Raw genomic sequence first — 19,222 nt, 5'->3', positions numbered from 1 at the left:
TGGAAGGAATAAAAATTAGGATCCCAGCAGGAATCGAACCCAAGCATTCTGCGTGGCAATCAGGTATTCTACCACTGAGCCACGCCAGGTCTATAACTTGGTTTGGAAAAGGAGCCTACGCAGGCGTAATATCGGTGCAACGTCAATTGTGGTTGTGGTGCCGGCTATCTAATTTTCTAAGAAAGCAATAAACACTACATGATACTCCTACGACGTGTACTCCTGCGATACAGGCGTCATATCAGATTAACGTCTGAAGTTCCAGTGTTGGCTCCAATTTTATAGCAGTCTAATAAACATTACGTTTGTATTCCTATGGTTCAGCAAGCTATATTGAAGCATTACTCTACCTCGGAGAAATACATTAACGAAAGTTACATATGATATCCACATCACCGCACCGTAAAGTGCACTTCGCCCACTAGAACGACGCAGTGTCCTCTTCATTTCTTACGAGGCTGGGCGATGGCCTCATGCTGACCGAGGGTGATGCCAGACAGATTGACAGCCGCTTTGCAGACTAGGCTACGTAGGCCACATACGCCCAGGTAGTCTACGAATACGACAAATGCCATCCACTGATGTTGGTCCACGTAGCACTATCCAGGCCTACCAGCCTCGACGGCCTATACCTCACCAACGCGAAGGGTGGCTTCAGGTTCCGACATGTCGCCGGCTCTATCGACAGACAATTTGTCGACGAAATGACCGAGGCATTCACGAATTCCAACAGCTCTATTATACCACATACTTCACGATACATGGACCCCTCGTCACCATGATCACGACCGGATCCTATAACAAGTCATGACCAGCTGCTGGTGCTCACTGATCACGGTGATGATGCCCTTGTTCAAGAACTGTCCAGAACTTCTTGCACACATGCACACGGGTTCGTGAAACGTGCGTGCGTTCTCGGGACACGTATAAGCACTACATCTCAGCTTACCGCTTCTGGTGTTGGTAATACCCACGTTGCCATTGGCAGCATTACCCAACCGTAAACAACTGGTTATATAACACATATGCGGCTCTTCAACATATATAAGTGTACGTATAAAATTTATACAAATCTTTAGCGTCATTTTGTAACGTGTCGCTCAGTAAAAAAAGTTACGCCACGGCCACATACCCGCCGCATGCTTCGCATAACATCGACTCCCACGATACGTGGGACCTGCCGAATTTTTTATTAAAGATAAATAATAACGACTATTGAGAGCAGAAAATATATGCTCGGTTTGTTTTTATACTTCAAAAAGGCGTTTGACTGCATTCATCATGATATATTGCTTAACAAACTTTCAAGGTATGGCATATGGGGGACGGCGTTAAGCCTAGTTGAAAATTACTTAAAAAATCGTTTTCAAGTAGTCAAGGTAAATAACACCACTTCTTCCCAACTAATGTTAACACAAGGTGTTCTGCAAGGATCAATTCTAGGGCCCCTTTTATTCTTGCTTTATGTGAACGATTTGGTAAATATCCGTGATTCTCCTGAAATAATTATGTTTGCGGACGACACAAACGTATTCTTTGAGTCGAAAGACCTAACGACGCTCGAATCAAGTGTAAATTATTACTTATCATCTCTTTCATGCTGGTTAAGGGAAAATCGGATGCAGTTAAATGCAAAAAAGACAACATACATCATGTTTCATGCAGTGCATAAAATGATAGAGAGTTGAAAATTACTTTTGAAGTGGCGTCTATAAGTAGAGTCACCACGCAAAAATTTCTCGGTATAATATTTGAAGAACACCTATCGTGGAATGCACATAACAATAGCCTAGCAGTGGAACTGGCAAAATGTGTGGGATGTTTATACAAAGCGGCCCCTTTCATCCCTGTGCGCCTAATGATAACTATGTATTATGTGCTGTTTTATTCAAAAGCATGCTATGGAAATTTAGTATGGGGAACGACAACGCAAGGCAATTACAACAAACTAGTAACTCTACAAAAACGGGTACTACGCTGCTTTGAACGCTATAGGGGCAAACCACGGGACCTTAGAAAACCTTCATTATTTCTAAAGTATAATATATTAAGGGCTGACCAAATATTTTATTTTAAATTACTTCAATCACTACATTGTGAAAAGTCATATGTTAATAACAGTAATAATAAATCAACGTACTACTTTAGAGATCAAAAGCACCACGTGCCAATAACGCGGACTAATTATGGAAAGCAATATCTGAAATATCAAACCATGTCGCTTCTTAATAAATTAGAACGTGACTTGGACTTCGACGTTAGTCCAAACCTTTTTAAGAAACAACTAAAGAGGGTGTTGATCAATAAAGCATTCACTTCCAGGTTATCAGATTAAAATACATGTTACTTCCTTTATTATGTATGTGCATTTTTCCTTGTAGATAATGGCCTACCGTGCATTTCTTTAGAAGCACTTGTGCTTTTACCTTTTTGCCTTATTTGTTGGTTACTTATTTCATTTATTTATATTTTGACACAAATGTTGTGTTAACCAAAATGTACTTAGCATGTATTTACTCGTTTTACATATTGTTTGTTACTTCTGTACAAAGGAACCTTTTCAAGTTCTATCCCTAGGTATTCTTTCAAATTCTTAGCGAGCTGTGAACTTATCGAGCTTTTTGTATATCTTTACATCCTAGATTTAAACAATGTTTTGGTATGTTGCGAAAAGTTTGCTATGTATTTGTTGTTTAATATTTCTCTAAAACGGGTACAGAGGCCTTTTGTCAGGTATTGCTATACCTTTAGCTTCTGTACCTTTCTTGGTGTAATTCAAGAAAAATAAAGAATCTGAATCATGTGGCCGCCGAAGCTACACAAAGTGCCCCCACTGTGGGAGCAGCCAAGGCTGCCCTGCCTCCTTTGATCCTGACCACACCAATGGCCTCTACAAGCTGTGGCAGCAGCCAAGGCACCGCAGAGGCCACGAAGGTCCCTTTGACGTACAACCCGGTGGGGTCAAAGACTTCGTCGCTCGAGACGAAGTGTATTTGATGTACGCGTCGCTCTTTAGAGCGCGTGTCCAGCACCTCGCATGAGGCAAAATTGTGCACCAGTCAAAATTGGACGGTGCAGACAGTGCCTAAAGAACGGCGAGGCTCTCACGACTGCTCCAAAAAAGACAAAACCTCTTTTACAGGGCCTGACAAAGGCCCTGTAAAGTAAATCAGTCTTCTTTTTGAGACACGCAGCACTAACTCACTTGTAACATGCACAATAGCAAAACGGAATGCCAGGGGACATGACCCCTGGCATTCCGTATGTACAAGAACTTATAAGCAAATTGTGCCCAAGGGTGCCGTGTGTGCAGGAAGCCCACCTAAATTCAACACTCATCAATTTCCTTGACGAGTATGTTATTTTCCGCAAATATCGCCAAGATGCTGTTGCATCATCTGGCAGTGTAGCCAGACTGTGTAGCCATCTGGCAGTGTATCCATCTGGACAGAAAGGTAGCATGCAAGCACCTCCTACTGCGAATGGCACTGAGAGCAGTGGCTGTTCGAGCTATACTTTTGAACAAACTCATTGCCATTTAGAAGAACTTGTTGCTGGGTGAGTTGGTGTATCTTAATACGAAAGGCATAACTGCGCTACCTGACAGACACGTAACAACCATAGACGCACACACTGCGCCTGTGTCTGTCTATGGTTGTTACGTGTCTGTCAGGTAGTGCAGTTATCCCTTTTGTATCATTGCCATTTGCTTAGTCTACACCCCCCCATTACCAGCTATGCATATATGAATTTCAGTTATTTATAGACAAATTGCCAGAACCTTACCTTGTTCTCGGCAATCTCGCAGCGGCGAGGGGTCGTCTCATTGAGAATTTTCCCCTTTTAGTGGGGCAAGCCTATGTTTTTTGGCCTCGTGAACGAAGCATAATAATCCGTTGATCGTAGCATTGTCTCTCCCACTCTTTTATTTCATTTTAATGGGGAAGTGTTTAGTAACCCGTATGGGAGCAACCATTTCCCAGTATTTCTGGGAACACAAATAGAAAACGACTTTTCACCGCAGGCTCCTCGGTGGAAGGTTGACGCAGCCGATTGAGAGGAGTTCTGATCTATTACTAGTATCTCTAGGGCTGACATATTTTTTTGGGAATTGATGCTGTTGTACAGTGTTTTACTGCTCTTATCATTCACGCTTCTTCAAAATGTACATTGTCACGTGGTCGTGACGTCGACGAAGGCAGCAGTCAGCACGTCAAAGATGAAACTCTTTATTTGGCCGAACTTGTGGCCGGAAAACTGAAAGGTAAACTACAGCAATAGACTGATAGCGGCGAGCAGAGCGTCGACAGTCGATCAACTGACAAGCGGTGAAGCGCGTCTGCATTTATACATGTGCCGTCGAATATTCCAGCGTTATCGCTGGTTGTCGCGCAAGTTCTAGAATAAGCTCGAGTGTTCGCGTCTTGCGCGCAATCTTAACAAAACGATCTACAATAATCGGGAAGCTTCTCGAACAATGAGGCGCAGTTTGCGCTGAGCGTTCCTGACAGTCTTTGTGGGTGAAAACCGAATGCAGCAAAAGTGATAATAAGAAACGCACGTGGCAATATTGGAGGTAAGTGGGGCGGCATGCAAACGTCGAGTCCTTTGGTGAAACGATGAGTGCCATAAAGTTTGTAAGACACAGAAGAAAGCGTCGGGTTTACTGCGTGATTCCCTCACTGTAGAAAATCTTATCAATTTTCAACAGTTAAAACCCCAAGGTAGGACAACATGCCTGCAGGACAGGAGGGAGAGTTGGCAAAAGTTCCTATTGGGTATAAACTGCTACGCCGATGAGGGTAGAGTCTGGAACAGGGTTAGCAGGGTCGAAGGCCGACAAACATGTTCTCTTCCCTTGGAGAACACAAGTGGAGACTCCTTGGAAGACCAAGCTAACTTGCTGGGTGCACATTTTGAATGTGTGTCCAATTCCTCACGACACTCCGAAATCTGTCAAAGATATGAAACACAAATAGAACCGAAACACAAATAGAACATGCAAGAGAACCTTTAATAACAACACTAAAGCGGCATCAAAATTTGTGCGAAAGATGCTGCACACAATCAAGTATGCAGCACAGTACCACGGCCGCTGGATGAAAAAGCGCACGGGTACGGCCTGCCGTGTGCTCCGAAACCGGCGTGACTGAGCTAGTTTCTTGGACCACCGCCGCGGCGCCACCGGGGGGGGGGATGGGTTTCGCGGACGCCCATGAGATCACATGCGCGGCGCGCTTGCGGCAGTTATGCTTGAGTGCGTGCGTCATGTGACGCCCGAAATCTTCATTTAAAATCAATTTAACGTGTACATAGCAGTTAATTACCGACCTTGTACATACTTGCAGCTCTTGGGAATTTTTGGTCTTGCCTTGCCCAAGATGCAACTTCGCGCACTGATCGCTCTTTGCGGAAGAAGTAATTGTGGGCATATTTTTCTGGTATCCTAGAAGACCTCAAGTAACCAACCTGGAGGCGCTACATCTTTCCTAATGCATCGAAATTCTTTATTTTGGCTCCGAGTATGTTGCTTCAGATTTAGTCATTTCATTTTGAAAAAGTGATATAAAATATTGCAGCCGCCACTGTTTATTTTACACAAAATAAGATAAACTTTTTCCTTTCTCCAAACATGTTCATGGTACACATACGATACGGTATCGCATGCAACTGCCATGAAATAACGCTTAGCATGTGTGCAACCATCTCATAGAAGGAGATTCGAGCCACTTTGAAATTTCAGTGACTGTAGCTTCAATATATACTGACAATTGGGCGAGGTGTTACGGATGAATTCATATGAAAACGGTGAGACGGAAAGAGTGGTGAAAAGGCTGAAAAACACACAAACACAAGTGCTTGCATTCCTGCGCTTTCCAGTATTTTTGTCTCTTTCTGTCACGCCGTTTTCATGATAATCTAATGAATTCAACAGTGAAAATAAAATCTGAAACAAATGTGAGCAGTTATTTTATTTATTATCAATTCAGGGCTCATCCCTGCTGGCTGCAAACATTGTTGTATCCAGCGGCCGTGACACCACTTTCCCGTTTTCTCTTATCTCTCGTTTTTTCAAGTTCCCACCTTTCAGTCTGCAGCACATTTTTTGTCGGTTCCGGTCGTTTCCGAACGCTGTCGCGTTGCGTGTCGTGCGTTGCGCCATAATGCCATGTGGTACTGATGTTGGTTGGCGTGAAAAGCACATGTACCCCTTTCATTCAGAGAGAGTTGTATGTGGTCGTTTGCGGAGCGGGGCACATACTCAAACTTAGCTCAGCAAAACATGCGGAGACAAAAAAGTGCAGACAAGCGGCTAGTGGGCGACGACAAGATTTCATTTCAAAGAAATATAGATGGCAGCCAACACGCACGTTTGAGAGCCTCTCGCAAGGACAAAGTTAAGGTGGATCTCTTTTGACAGCTATATGGTAGACAACAAAAAAAAAGGGGGGGGGGGGTAGGCGCCTTCCTTATCCTCGTCTCTGTTTTCTTTTTTACGTTACTTATTATTATTGTTTTGTTATGCCTCCAGCTTGTGAGCCCAATTTTTGGCTTCCCTGTCTACTTCCAGTCTGTGGAAACCATAAAACCTTTCGTTTTGGTCCTTTGATGTTAGCCGCTGTACAGGCTCTGGCGAGTCTTCGTTGCACACCAACGTGCTTGTCTTCTGGCAGTCTCGGTCATGTGGTTCTGTCATCTGTTACTGTTTGTTTTTTCTATTATGTATTGTCTACAAAGGCACCTGTGCTCGCTCCAACAAAGGCACGTGCACTCGATTGTCCTACAGCAGCCGTACTTTTGCGTGTTAATATAGTACACGTGTGTAAATATGAAAACGTGGTTGTCACTTGACCCGGCCGTCTCGAAAAAAACTGTAAGCGATTGTCACGCATGAATATATGTATAGCTTGAGTTGATCCCCGCCATTTCGTGGTTTTGTTTCTTGAGTTGAAGAAAACTTCAGTTGTGGCCTACTATTGTCGTCAGCTTCATTCTTCGAGATATTAGTCACTCCAGTAATTGGCCTTATATATATATATATATATATATATATATATATATATATATATATATATATATATAGTTGAAGAAATGAAGGAGCACACTTATGAAAATTGCATATTTTTACTCATTTACATTTCGGCCATGGCACGGCCTTCGTCAGGATTCTGACGAAGGCCGTGCCACGGCCGAAACGTAAATGAGTAAAAATATGCAATTTTCGTAAGTGTGCTCCTTCATTTCTTCAACTACATATGCACCGGACCTTCAGAACTTTCTTTTGAATTATATATATATATATATATATATATATATATATATATATATATATATATATATATATATATATATATATTTATATATAAAGTTTGATGACATTGCCCTGCTAAGAACTGTCAAGAAATTTGCAAGCCACTTTCCGGAGCCTGTTCAACAAAGTTGAACAGGCTGTGGTACATGGAAACTTAAGTGGCTATTTAATACGCGAACGGACTCGAATGCATGATATGTGATGACTGCGATAGATGAGATAGGAAAGAACCGCGTAGAACAACTGAGTGCGTCACTATATTTGTAGAATCCACTAGTATCAAGCATCCGAAGCTGAGTTACTTTTCGGCACAGTATCATGTATCAGACATCATGAAAAAGATTCAGCGTATGTTTTACATCCATTTTCTGCGTGTAAAGAAGACGAACGTGTATTGTCAGATGTTTCAAATAAATACCTGTCAAGCATTTTCAGCTTAGAAAACTCAAAGGTGCTGAAGAAATGTCACGGAAATCAATATGATGAAATAACAAACGATGCATTCATTACACACTCATAAATATAACAACTACTCTTACACAAGTTCAGCGCCATATGATTTTGCTACGCGTATTGTAGAATATTCTCTCAGACACAAAGCAAAAAGTTAGTCCTGGAAGAAAAAATTGCCAGGAGCTCGATCGGCAGGTACATGGAAACTTAAGTGGCTATTTAATACGCGAACGGACTCAAATGAATGCATGATATGTCATGACTGCGATAAATGAGATAAAAAAGAACTGCATAGAACAACTGAGTGGGATCACTGTTGTGACAACTACCAACTAATTTGCTGCGGTTGCTGCCCCAACGGAGCCGCTGGAAGCCGTTTCCCCGTCCCCGCCTCGTCGCGCCGCAGCGGCCGCAACTGCAACTAGGGCCGACACGCGCTTTCCCATAGAAAGCTGCCCGACGCGGCAGGCCGTACCGTGTGCTTTTTCATCCAGCGGCCGTGACAGTACAGTGGCTACGAGCGACTGTCATGGCACTGACACAACAAGAAAGAAAAAAAAGGTAGGCTGCGCATAGATGTTAGTGCACTTCCTTTTGTTGAGATGCCATGAGCGCCGCCTCATGACTCTGCTCCACCGACCTGATTGTCTTTTCTCGCTGGAGCACTCTGGTGGAAAGATAAAAGAATGTCACTGCCTTTAGTTTTTTATTCATGTGGCTTAGTGGCAGCAGTATTGGCTTAAGAAACAGAGTTTAGCCAACATTTATTGTTTCTTGCACGTTGAAGTTGCAATAGCAGTATCTTGTATCGTAAAAAACATGACACAATATTTCATGTATCAAAAATACAGATACTTATGCACGTCTAGCAAGACGTGCATAAGTATCTGTATACAGATACAAGATAGCCAAAGAGTATGTAAGATATTATCTAAGATGCATGTATCTGTGATATTGATGAAAAGCTTCTGTCCTTGTCCACTTCTACGGAATACCACCGCTGCTATTATATGGCTTTTCGCGTGCATGCCTCTCACGTCATCCCTGAATTCCATGAATAAACCCTGTGTTCTTTTCTTAAGGCGAAAGCCTTAATTGCCTGATCAAAATCTGACCTTAAAAAAATGCGACATACGATGCAAAAACCCGCTTGACCTTAACGAAAAAAATCTGATAAAAATCGGAATTTAATCCAGAATCGAGCCCAGGCATCCTGTGTGGCAAGTCAGTGTTCTACAACAGAGCCATGCCAATGCTTCAAACCTCTTTGTAAAAAGACCATATACAGCAATCGAGTTGGGCAAGAAGTCATATTAACAGACATAATATTGTCACATGGCTGTGATAACAAAGAAAGCAAAGGCAGCTGGTACAGAGGACACACTTCATTGGGCGAAGTTGTGCCCCATTAAAAAAACACCCATAGTGCAAGCACTGTACACTGATAACGGCAAGCACAGACGTCAGTCATTCGTAATCTACTCACCTGTAAAATGCGTTGGCTTTTATACATACCTTATTGAACCTCCCAGCATTATCGCTGGTGCTCACGTTAGTGCTAGAATAAAGTTGGTTACTCGTGTCTGTGCGTAATTTTAACAGAACAATCTGGAACAATCTCAAAGCTTCTAAACATTGCGGTGTGGCCTGTAACGAGCAAAGCTAGCAGTTCTTGTGGGTGAATACCGATCACATCAAAAATAAACGAATGAGAGCTTGTGGCAATGCCCCCCTCTGAAAAAGCACCGCCTTGACGGTGAAAACAGAACGCGCAGCTAAAAACCCATAGTTTGTCACGTAGTTCGTCAATGCGCATAGTAAGGTTTAAGGTGCTCTACGTGGACGACTTTGGATCATTCGTGGCACTCCTGAGAGTTTGTGATGCCGTCAGGGGATAACCTCAGAGTCAGTGTGTTGAAACTTAGAAGTACCTTGTATGGCCTGAAGTATCTTCTAAAAAGGTTCTTGCTGAGGCTGTGTTGTGTATCGGCGTCCAGACCCACACACGGTTGCTGGGCTGGTATTCCACAAAGCGTCGTCGAAGGCTGTTACAATGGCTGTCTTTCGTCTATTGGTTCTCGGTGTGCTGATGGGCAAGTTGTCTAGCTTCTTAAGCGAGCTCAAGGTAGATGGCAAGATCCACATTGTCTTGATTCGTGGCAGTCGGGAGCATTGCGTCAAGCGTGATTGCCATATTCCTTCTGTAAACAAGCTTGAACGGTGTCATTTGCGTTGTTTCTTGCACTACCATGTTTGTATGTGAAGGTCATGTATGTAATGATGCATCTCAGGTCTTGTGTTCGACGTCAACGTACGAACATTGACAGAATGTTGGCGAGAGTTTTATTCAGATGCTCGATGAGGCCATTCGTCTGCAGGTGGTAGGCAGTCGCGCTTCGGTGACATGTCTGGCTATATTGCAAGATCACATGCATTAGGTGCGCCGTAAAAGCTATACCCCGGTCGGTGATTAGGATGTCAGGAGTGCCGTGTCAAAGGAATATGTTCTCGACGAAGAATTTCGCTACCTCAGCTGCACTACCTTTAGGCAGAGCCCTGGTTTCGGTGTAGTGGGTGAGGTAGTCTGTGACTATGGCGGCCCACTTATTGCCTTGTGTGGACATTGGAAAAGGCCCCTGAAATTTAATCCCAATCTGCTGGAACGGTCGATGATGTGGCTTGATCGGCTGAAGACGTCCCACTGGCCTTGTCTGTGGTGTCTTGCATCGCGGACAGTCCCAGCATGTTTTGACGTAATGGGCAATGTCGGCGTTTAGGTTTGGCCAATAATGTTTCTTCTGAATTCCTGCGAGCATGCGTGAGAAGCCGAGGTGTCCAGAAGTCTCGTCGTCTAGTAGGGCCTGCAACAGCTCTGGACACAGTGCTCAGGGCAAAACGAGAAAGTAATTGGCATGAACTGTCGAGAAGTTCTCGTAAGCAAAAAGAAGGCAATCCACACCTGAATATTCTCAGGACAACAGTGGTCTTGCCTTCCGAGTACTTTGCAAGGCTGTGCAGATCTGGATCGCTCTACTGCTGTTCGATAAGCTGTCTGAGCTTCAAGTTCCCAGAAAGATGTCTTTATCTTATGCGTCTTAAGGTGGTGGGTCACATAAGGCGCAAGACAAGCAATTGGCATCTGAGTGCTTCCGTCTGGACTTGTGCACCATGGTGACGTCGAATTCATTAAATCTGAGACCACCATGCGGGGTGACCTGAAGGGTCCTTTAGGTTTGCCAGCCAACACAATGCATGATGGTCCCTCACTAGTTTAAAAGGCCTGCCCTACAGATAAAGGCAAAACTTTGACCTCGCCCAAATAATGGCAAGTCGTTCGTTTTCCATTGTATATGTGGCTTCTACATTTGATAGCGACTGGTTCGCAGTAGCAATGACCCTTTCATGACTGTCTTTCCTCTTTACAAGCATGGTTCCGCGCCCTGCACCTGCACTGCTTGCATTGGTGTGGATTTCGGCTTCTGCTGGATCGTTGAAGTGAGAAAGCACCGGTGGTGACTGCAGGCATTGCTTCAGCTCATCGAATGCCTCGATGTGTGACATTTCTCACTTAATATCGACATCAGATTTCGTGAGGATTGTCAATGGTGCGGCGATGGAAGAAAAGTTTTCCACGAAGCATTGATAAGAGGCACACAGGCCGAGAATCCGTCGCATTGCCTTCATGATGGTCGCATTCTTCTGAGGGTCTAGACGAACTCCCAACTGGTTGATGCTGTGTCCCAGGAAGGGTAGCTCTTCGTACGTGAACTGGCACTTTTCCGGTTTCAGTGGAAGCCCAGATGACTTAAAGGCCAACTGCAATGGAATTTGACTTGGACAGAATTGACTCGGAATGCGCAGTATATGTTGGGTAAGTAATGATACTCACACTGAAAAATCTTGCATTCGCATACTTTATATATAATCGGTGCTCTCATTACCGGCTAGCAGAAGACGCGGTTCCCTAGTGTTGTTCCCGGACTAATTGGACACAAACGGAAATGACGTAAATCGCAGTTCACGGCCGCTCATGAGCAGAACTCCCTGCAGCCGCATCCCTGCCTTTTTTGCGTGACGCTCCTCTACGAGCGGCTAATTAAGAAAAGTTAACTCTTTTGTAGGATGAAATGCGGGGTCGTAGGCTGCTAGAACACGTATGTAACTGACGGGACCAGCTTTCACGCTTTTCCGAAAAACGTAAAGCTCCAATAGCTGCGAATTATCGCAGTGAGGTGAAAGGAATGGGTGCTATCGAAGAGCGAGGTACTTTACTCGGCGCACTTCAAAGATCACGACTTTATGTACGACTGGTGCCGTTTCGCCCAAATACTGTTGAAACTGAACAGAATTTGATTTCCGACGCAGTGCCTTCAATATTCAGCCACTGCAAACTCAGCTGCGGGAAGCCCCGACCACGTTTGGAGAAGCACCGGTGACAAGAGGTATCCGTATTAGACAGCTTTAGTATAGCATAAAATGCTTGCGTTAGCGTGCTTCGCATGCTAAAATATAGCGTAATGCTATTCAAGAGACATTTAGTATAGCACAAAGCAGGTAAAGCGACGCCCCACGAAGTGCTAGACTAGCTGCGCCATCTACGCGATCGGCTCGCTTCTAGTTGTGAGTGGTCAGAGCAGCAAAGTTCGACAAAAATGTAGTCATGCTTGGTTCAAGTGAATTCAAGCACACAAACGTATTTTAAGAAAACAAATTGTGCTACATTAGGTTTAAGGTAAAAGTCTTGGGCGCAATCAGAAAAGTGTTTACAGAAATGCAGGGACGCTTTCGGTGGACAACGGAGTGTGCAAAACTGAGCATAGATATCAAAAACAACGCTGGTCTTGCCGTCTGTAGTCTATCAGCGAAGTGAGAATACAGTCGATCCCGGATATATCGAACTCGAAGGGGATCGCGAAATAGTTCGATATATCGATAATTCGAAATACGAAATATGCGTATTTAAGGCTTTAATTAAAGCACTGCAGGCCTCGACACAGTTTTCTGAAATCGTAAAAAGCGCGAACATGACGATTCGCTCACATATGCTAAAGAACAAGGCGATAACTTCTTTTGCAAGTTAGCGCACTTTATTTCGCATGAAAAAAGTCCGTCAACTTGTCTTGCATTCATCAAGTCATCGTCAATATTATATAAGCTTTCCAAATAAGTAAATTCAGCACCTTCCGCCACAACAGCGGTGATCGACGCTGAACACTGATGCGAGCTCTGTAGCGCGGTAAAGGGTTTAGCGGTGGCAGCGGCGACTGGCATCTTCAAACCGCACGGGTCCATTTCCGCAGCACCGGCAACGTCAGTTATGATCTCTGCATCGATGCAGTCAGAAACAGCTACGCCGTTATCTGCACCGATGAAGTCACTCGCTGTGCTCCCGTACGATACGGCGCCCGGAAACGCTAAGTCGCAAAATTCACTGACGCACCGTACGCCGTAGTCGGTAGTCATGACGCGCCCGAAGTCGTCACCTGGCACCAAGGCCCGTAAGGAAACAGTGCACGACGGTGCTTTACTTGACGTCGTTTCATGCACCGGTCATCATTTTTATCGCTACGAGCGGGACAATGTTTAGTTCGACTTCCGAATGACGATTTATCAAGAACAAAGAGCGAAGTACACACAGTACACATTCTGCAAGAGACAACGGTGCACCGCTGCACGCAGAAACATTTCTCCACCGTCGACATGTTAGCGATACCGATGGCACTTGTGCCTTTGCAGAAGGCAGCCGCTACTTTGGCGAGAAATGCGAAAAAAAAGCATAGCCTCTGAGATCAGCGTTTTAAAACCGAAAACACTAAAAATACGTCACGAGGTTGCGGATCTCAAAGGCCATGCTTTGTGGGCCCGCATGCCATCGTGCGCGAAGAGACAAGGAAGGGAATGCAAACATTACAACAAGACTGCGAAGTCACTTCGAATTCTCATTTTGGTGCCCTCGGGAATCAGCCTCTTTGAAAAACACTAGCCCATGCGTTAAAGGAGTACTGACATGAATTTTAAAATTTTTGGGGTTGTTGCTCTAAATGAAAGCACGGGTGTCGAGAACCCTAAAAAGTGTCGTGGTGCCTGGAGATGCATTGCATATATTTTTAATACCGCTTCTTTCGACCAGCAGTTTCGGTTTCGGTTTCGAGAGGGCGGCTTCATAGTGACGTGTCAAGTCTGCCCGTGACGTCACGGGCAGACTGCAACCCACGAAATATGCACCTGCTGTCCTTTGCTGTCAGTCGAACGTGGTTCATGATGAGGGAACTGTCGTCCAGTGCCTCCGACAGCGATTTCTGTGATTTAGGCTGCATGCAGAACCCAGATTTCGCAAACCAAGTGAGCTGACTTGAAACGTCATAGGGCTCTCCATGCGGTGAAGCTGCCTTGCAGATGCTGGGAGATGAAAACTTTAAAATCAAACTTAAATATTTATACGTGTTTCCCGGATGCGGTGTGGGGAGAGCGTTAACATTACATGCCAAGGAAACCAAAAACGTCCGTTTTGCTGCACTTCAAAATCGTGTCAGTACTCCTTTAAAACCTGCGGACCGCGCGTCAAACATACCGGTGAACTGACAAGCGTTGCGCAACGAACTAGAGCAACGCACTTTCGTCACCTGCGCGCGACGAGGGATTGGAACTTATAAGAACGCGGCCGAAAAATGATCAATAGTTGTTAGAAAAAATGCACTTTCTGGGCTTCGGCGCGGGGCAGCGTTCGATATAGCGGATGTTTCGCTGTGCGGGAGTTCGATATACGTGCACACCAACCCCATACTTTTGCATGGGAAATTCAAGGGGATTTCTCAACTGTTCGATATAGCCAATAATTCGATATATCCGAGTTCGATATACCCGGGATCGACTGTATATGATGTGTAAACCAGCAGCATCATTTATTGTGAACCAGCGAGTTCCAGGGCGAGACGATAGGTGCGAAGCGGGCAGCCGTTGCTTAGAGAAACAGTTTATGGGCATGTGTTTGTGTTTCCTTCACGGTGGTTGTTTACATACGTTGTTTTTTCGTTGCCATCTAAAAAGAAAACTCTGTGGCGCGGCCGCGAAGCGAATACTTCGGAGCGCAGAGCAGACGATTCGCCTCCATTGGTCGGTCTCTCGGGCTGCGGTCTGCGTCGCTTCTGGTGAGCTGTAATGGCGTCATTTTTTCTAGTTTCAGTATCAAAAATTGTGTTGCTGACGAGTTTATTTCTTAGTTAACCACTTGCATTTCGAAGGTGAAATTTGGCAGCTAGCATTGCCTCCAGCTAGACTGCCTATAAATTGGCTTTTTGAGATGTGTGAAATTTCGTTGCAGTTGGCCTTTAATGGCCTGTAACACAGTCTGAAGAGTCCTAAGGTGATTGTTGAAGTTCTCCGACAAAACGACATCATCATCCAAGTAGACGTGACAGGACTGCCACTTTATGCCTGCCAACACTGTGTTCATTACGCGTTGGAACGTTGTAGGTGCCAAGCACAGCCCTAACAGTACGACCTCAAGCTCGAATGGCTGTCTGGCGTAATGAAGGCGGTTTTCTCTCAATCTTTCTCATCAACTTCAATTTGCCAGTAGCTCGTAGGTATTCGGTAATCTGCTTTCCTGTGAAATGTGCCAGCTTTTGTACATGCCTTATCAAACTGTCATGAATCTTGGGGGCGTGGATGTTTCCAAGAGATAAAATGAGACAAAGACATGTGGGACGGCGGAGTACGTGCACCATATTTATCAAGCTCAAAACTGCAGCAAACAATAAAAAACATACTAATATACAAGAAGAAATATCGATCACTTCATCCAAGAATAAATCAAAGTAACAAAAGTCCTTTGACTCTTCAATCTCTAGCTCAGTTCGGCAAAGTTTGCCTCGTAGTCGCGGATACAATGGCACATTCTTACTATGTTGTGGACTGGCTTTCCTCTAAAGCCCTGTGGTCAGCCACGTCCTCTTTTGAAGAACGCCGTCGTTCTCGGCGCTGTTTGGTAGTTGCCCATTGTTGTTGGCTCTCTTGCAGGAAGTCGTTTTTGCCTCTCAAATAGGCCTCCAGTGTTAGGCCTAGCAGCGGTCGGCGATACCTTTGGCTTGTCAAGTGCCGACGTGGCACCCCAGAAATAGTTCTGCAGGTCGATCCCGTTCTGTTGTCGAAAGTGGAGCGTCGCAAAAGCTCCAGGAACCGCTGTGACAAGGCTGCTGCAAGTGCAAGGAGCCTCACTCGGCTGTTGCCGAGTTCGACGGCCGCACCACGAACTCCTAGCGCTGCATCCTCGAGACCCGGCACCTGCTGCTCTCGTCACCAGTGCGGTGCTGGCTTGACCCCCTTCATTGACCAGTGCCCCACAGACAATGTCAGCTCCTTCTTCTTGGGTTGTGTGCCATGATCTCCGTCCAGTATTTTTCCCCTCCACTGCACACCATCAGGTACTTTTCCCTTCCAATCACCACCCATCGCTTCTTCGTCCTCTGGCACGTGTCTCGTCCTGTTTACTCATCACATGAACCGTCCAGAGTTATTGCTTCTGCTCACGTTAGCTCTAGAATAAACTCGGTTACTTGTGTCCTGTGCGTGATATTAACAGCCTGAAACAACGAAGAAGTTTCTAAACATGATAGTGCGGCCTACGACGAGCGGTGCTAGCAGTTTTCGTGGGTGAAACCCAATCACATGAGGAATAAAGGAATAAGTGCACGTGGCAATATTGTGTGGCAGAAGCATAAGATTGCACCAGTTGTCACACCACATGTACTGCGTAACAAGCATAGGTCGGCAAACTCACTCACGAGTCGACTCACTCAGACTCACTCAGACTCAGATCTGGCCGTGAGTCTGAGTCTGAGTGAGTCCGGGTGAGTTAAATTTTGGTGAGTTTGAGTCCGAGTGAGTCCAGTTGAAGAAAATTTTAGTGAGTCTGAGTCCGAGTGAGTCCAGTTGAGGAAAATATTGGTGAATGTGAGTCGGAGTGAGCCCTAAGTGCAAAATATATTTTTTGATTGATTCCGAGTGAGCTCCACTTTTTGTTGCCGACTTGTAGTCCTACCTACTCATCTTCAGCATTACTGTCAGCCTTATATCGGCTTACGTCTACACTCAAGTCTATTTACACATACCTCAGCACAGCAGCATTCATGCACCACCTCAATATTTATTGATCAGAGGCGTGAGTTAGGGGAAGGGGTGCCATGACCTCCCCTCGGAAATTTTTTCATGAGAAGTTCTTGATAAATATATCTCTGTATGTCACGTATTTCATAAAAATATCTTTACTGGATTGGTATGATATATGATATATTATGATAACTCATATTTGAAGGTACAAGATCAAAAGGCGTATAGTAGAGCACTGATTATGTGAGATATTGGTGTTAAAGGGGATTGACACCATGATCGAAAAAGCTAATTTTAGGCCAACGGACTGAGTCGTCTCACTCAGGCTCACTGAGACTCAGGTGAAGCCGTGAGTCTGAGTCTGAGTGAGTCCAGCTGAGTAATATGTTGGTGAGCTTGAGTCTGAGTGAGTCCGGATGAGAAAAAGTTTAGTGAATCTGAGCCCGGGTGAGTCCGGTTGAGAAAATTTTTGGTGAGTGTGAGTCTGAGTGAGCTCCACTTACTTTGCCGACCTATGGTAACAAGCGAGTAATTCATCATCATCATCACGATAATCAGCCACTGCGTCAACAAAGTGTGCAGCTGTGTAGGTGTGCGTATTGCCTTACATATGAATAGTGAGTGCTTCGCTAGGGTCTGCACACCTTTGAAAAAGACATACAAAGACAAAAGTGCTTGCATGAGGCATTGAAAGGGTCAATTTAATGAAGAATTTTTGTAGTTACTCAAAGCGACTCATTTGTCTTACATGAATGCATCATGGCTTTGAAGTTGTGTTAGAGGAGTGTGACACCTGCTGATTTTTACAGCGAAAGCTGTTATGAGATCATTTCATCGGCCGTTTTTGGCGCCGTAGTTGTCCGCCGGTGTCCGTAACCAGTATCGCTCGAAATAAGAAAAAGAAACTAAATAAGAAAAAAATTCCAGGATGGAACGAGGTTCGAACCTGGGCCCTCTGCGTGGGAGCCCAGTATTCAACCTCTGAGCCATGCCGCTGCTTGAAACTGCTTTGCAAAAAGGTCCTATACAGGCTTCATGTCCGGAAGCAACCACATTAGCATATGCACTATAGCGTGGTAGAAGAGTAAAATAAGCACCAAGCGTCGCACAACGCAAATTCTGTAACCAGGCGTCACACAATGCAAATTGTGCAACGAGTAGGTTGTTGAATGCTTCCAACCCATTACAGAGGGCCCTGCCATAATTCTTCATCGTCATCAGGCACAGCATCAACAAAGTGCGCATAATGCCTTACATGCGTTTAGCAGGTACCACGGCTCTCTGTAGAATGACGAAAAATGGCACAGTGCCTGCTGCCCTACTTCTCAAAAATTACAATGATTTATAGCGTAGTGGGTTCCTCGCAAGTACACTTGCATTGGTTGCCAAGGAAGCCCATAAGCGCATGATCCATTTCCTCGGGGTCATAGTAAAATTACAATGATTTATAGCGTAGTGGGTTCCTCGCAAATGCACTTGTATTGGTTGCCAAGGAAGCCCATAAGCGCGTGATCCATTTGCTCGGGGTCTCAGTAAAATTACAATGATTTATAGCGTAGTGGGTTCCTCGCAAGTGCACTTGTGTTGGTTGCCAAGGAAGCCCATAAGCGCATGATCCATTTCCTCGGGGTCTCAGTAAAGTTCTTCCCCCCCCCCCCCCCCGTCTCTCTCCCACGTCAACGTATGTTATACAGCATGACGGGAGAGGGACATAGCGGACCGAGCGTCACCTAATGCAAATTACATAACTGGTGGGCCGTTCAAAGCTTCCAACCCATTACAAAGGGTTGAGCCATAATTCTTCATCGTCATCGGTCGTCGCATCAACAAAGCGCACATAATGCTTACAGACGTGTAGGTGGTGCCTCGCTTCTCCGCAGAATGACGGATAATGGCTTAGTAGGTGCTTTCGAACTACACAAAAATTGTGATGGCGTAGTGGGTACCTTGCTAGTGTACTTGTATTAGTAGCCCCAAGAGAGCTTACAATGTGCTTTAGAAACGCCGCTCTTCCAGCTTTCGCTGTGACTGTGCTGCGGTTTCAGCGCCGGCCTGGCGTTTTTTTTTTTTCTCTGGTGGTCTTGTGTCGCAGCTCATCGTCATCTTCATTGTTGGGCAGATCCTGCCGCTGTGCTTGAGCCTGACCACTCTGTCCATGTAATGTTTGTCACGACACGATACGCTACTCTCATTCACTCTGCCTGAGCACTCTGTTCATGTAATGTTTGTCACGACACGACATGCTACTCTCATTCACTTCTGCCGTCACAATTTTCCATCTTCCTTTGTCAAAACGAGAGCACTGCTAGCACTCCCAGCGGTGGTAGCCTCAGTGCTCCACAGGCTCAA

At 45.0% G+C, this 19,222-nt stretch overlaps 1 protein-coding gene across 2 annotated transcripts in view; it reads left to right on the top strand.

Annotated features, from left to right (window-relative positions):
• The window catches only part of LOC119395155 (nuclear factor related to kappa-B-binding protein), a 755,896-nt gene that overhangs the window by 22,411 nt on the left and 714,263 nt on the right, over positions 1-19,222 (top strand). The window lies entirely within an intron of this gene.

Source organism: Rhipicephalus sanguineus, chromosome 5 (genome assembly GCF_013339695.2).
Source record: "Rhipicephalus sanguineus isolate Rsan-2018 chromosome 5, BIME_Rsan_1.4, whole genome shotgun sequence".
Taxonomy (NCBI): Eukaryota; Metazoa; Arthropoda; class Arachnida; order Ixodida; family Ixodidae; genus Rhipicephalus; species Rhipicephalus sanguineus.
Note: the sequence above shows the minus strand (reverse complement) of the source record. Positions and strands in the feature narration are given on the sequence as shown.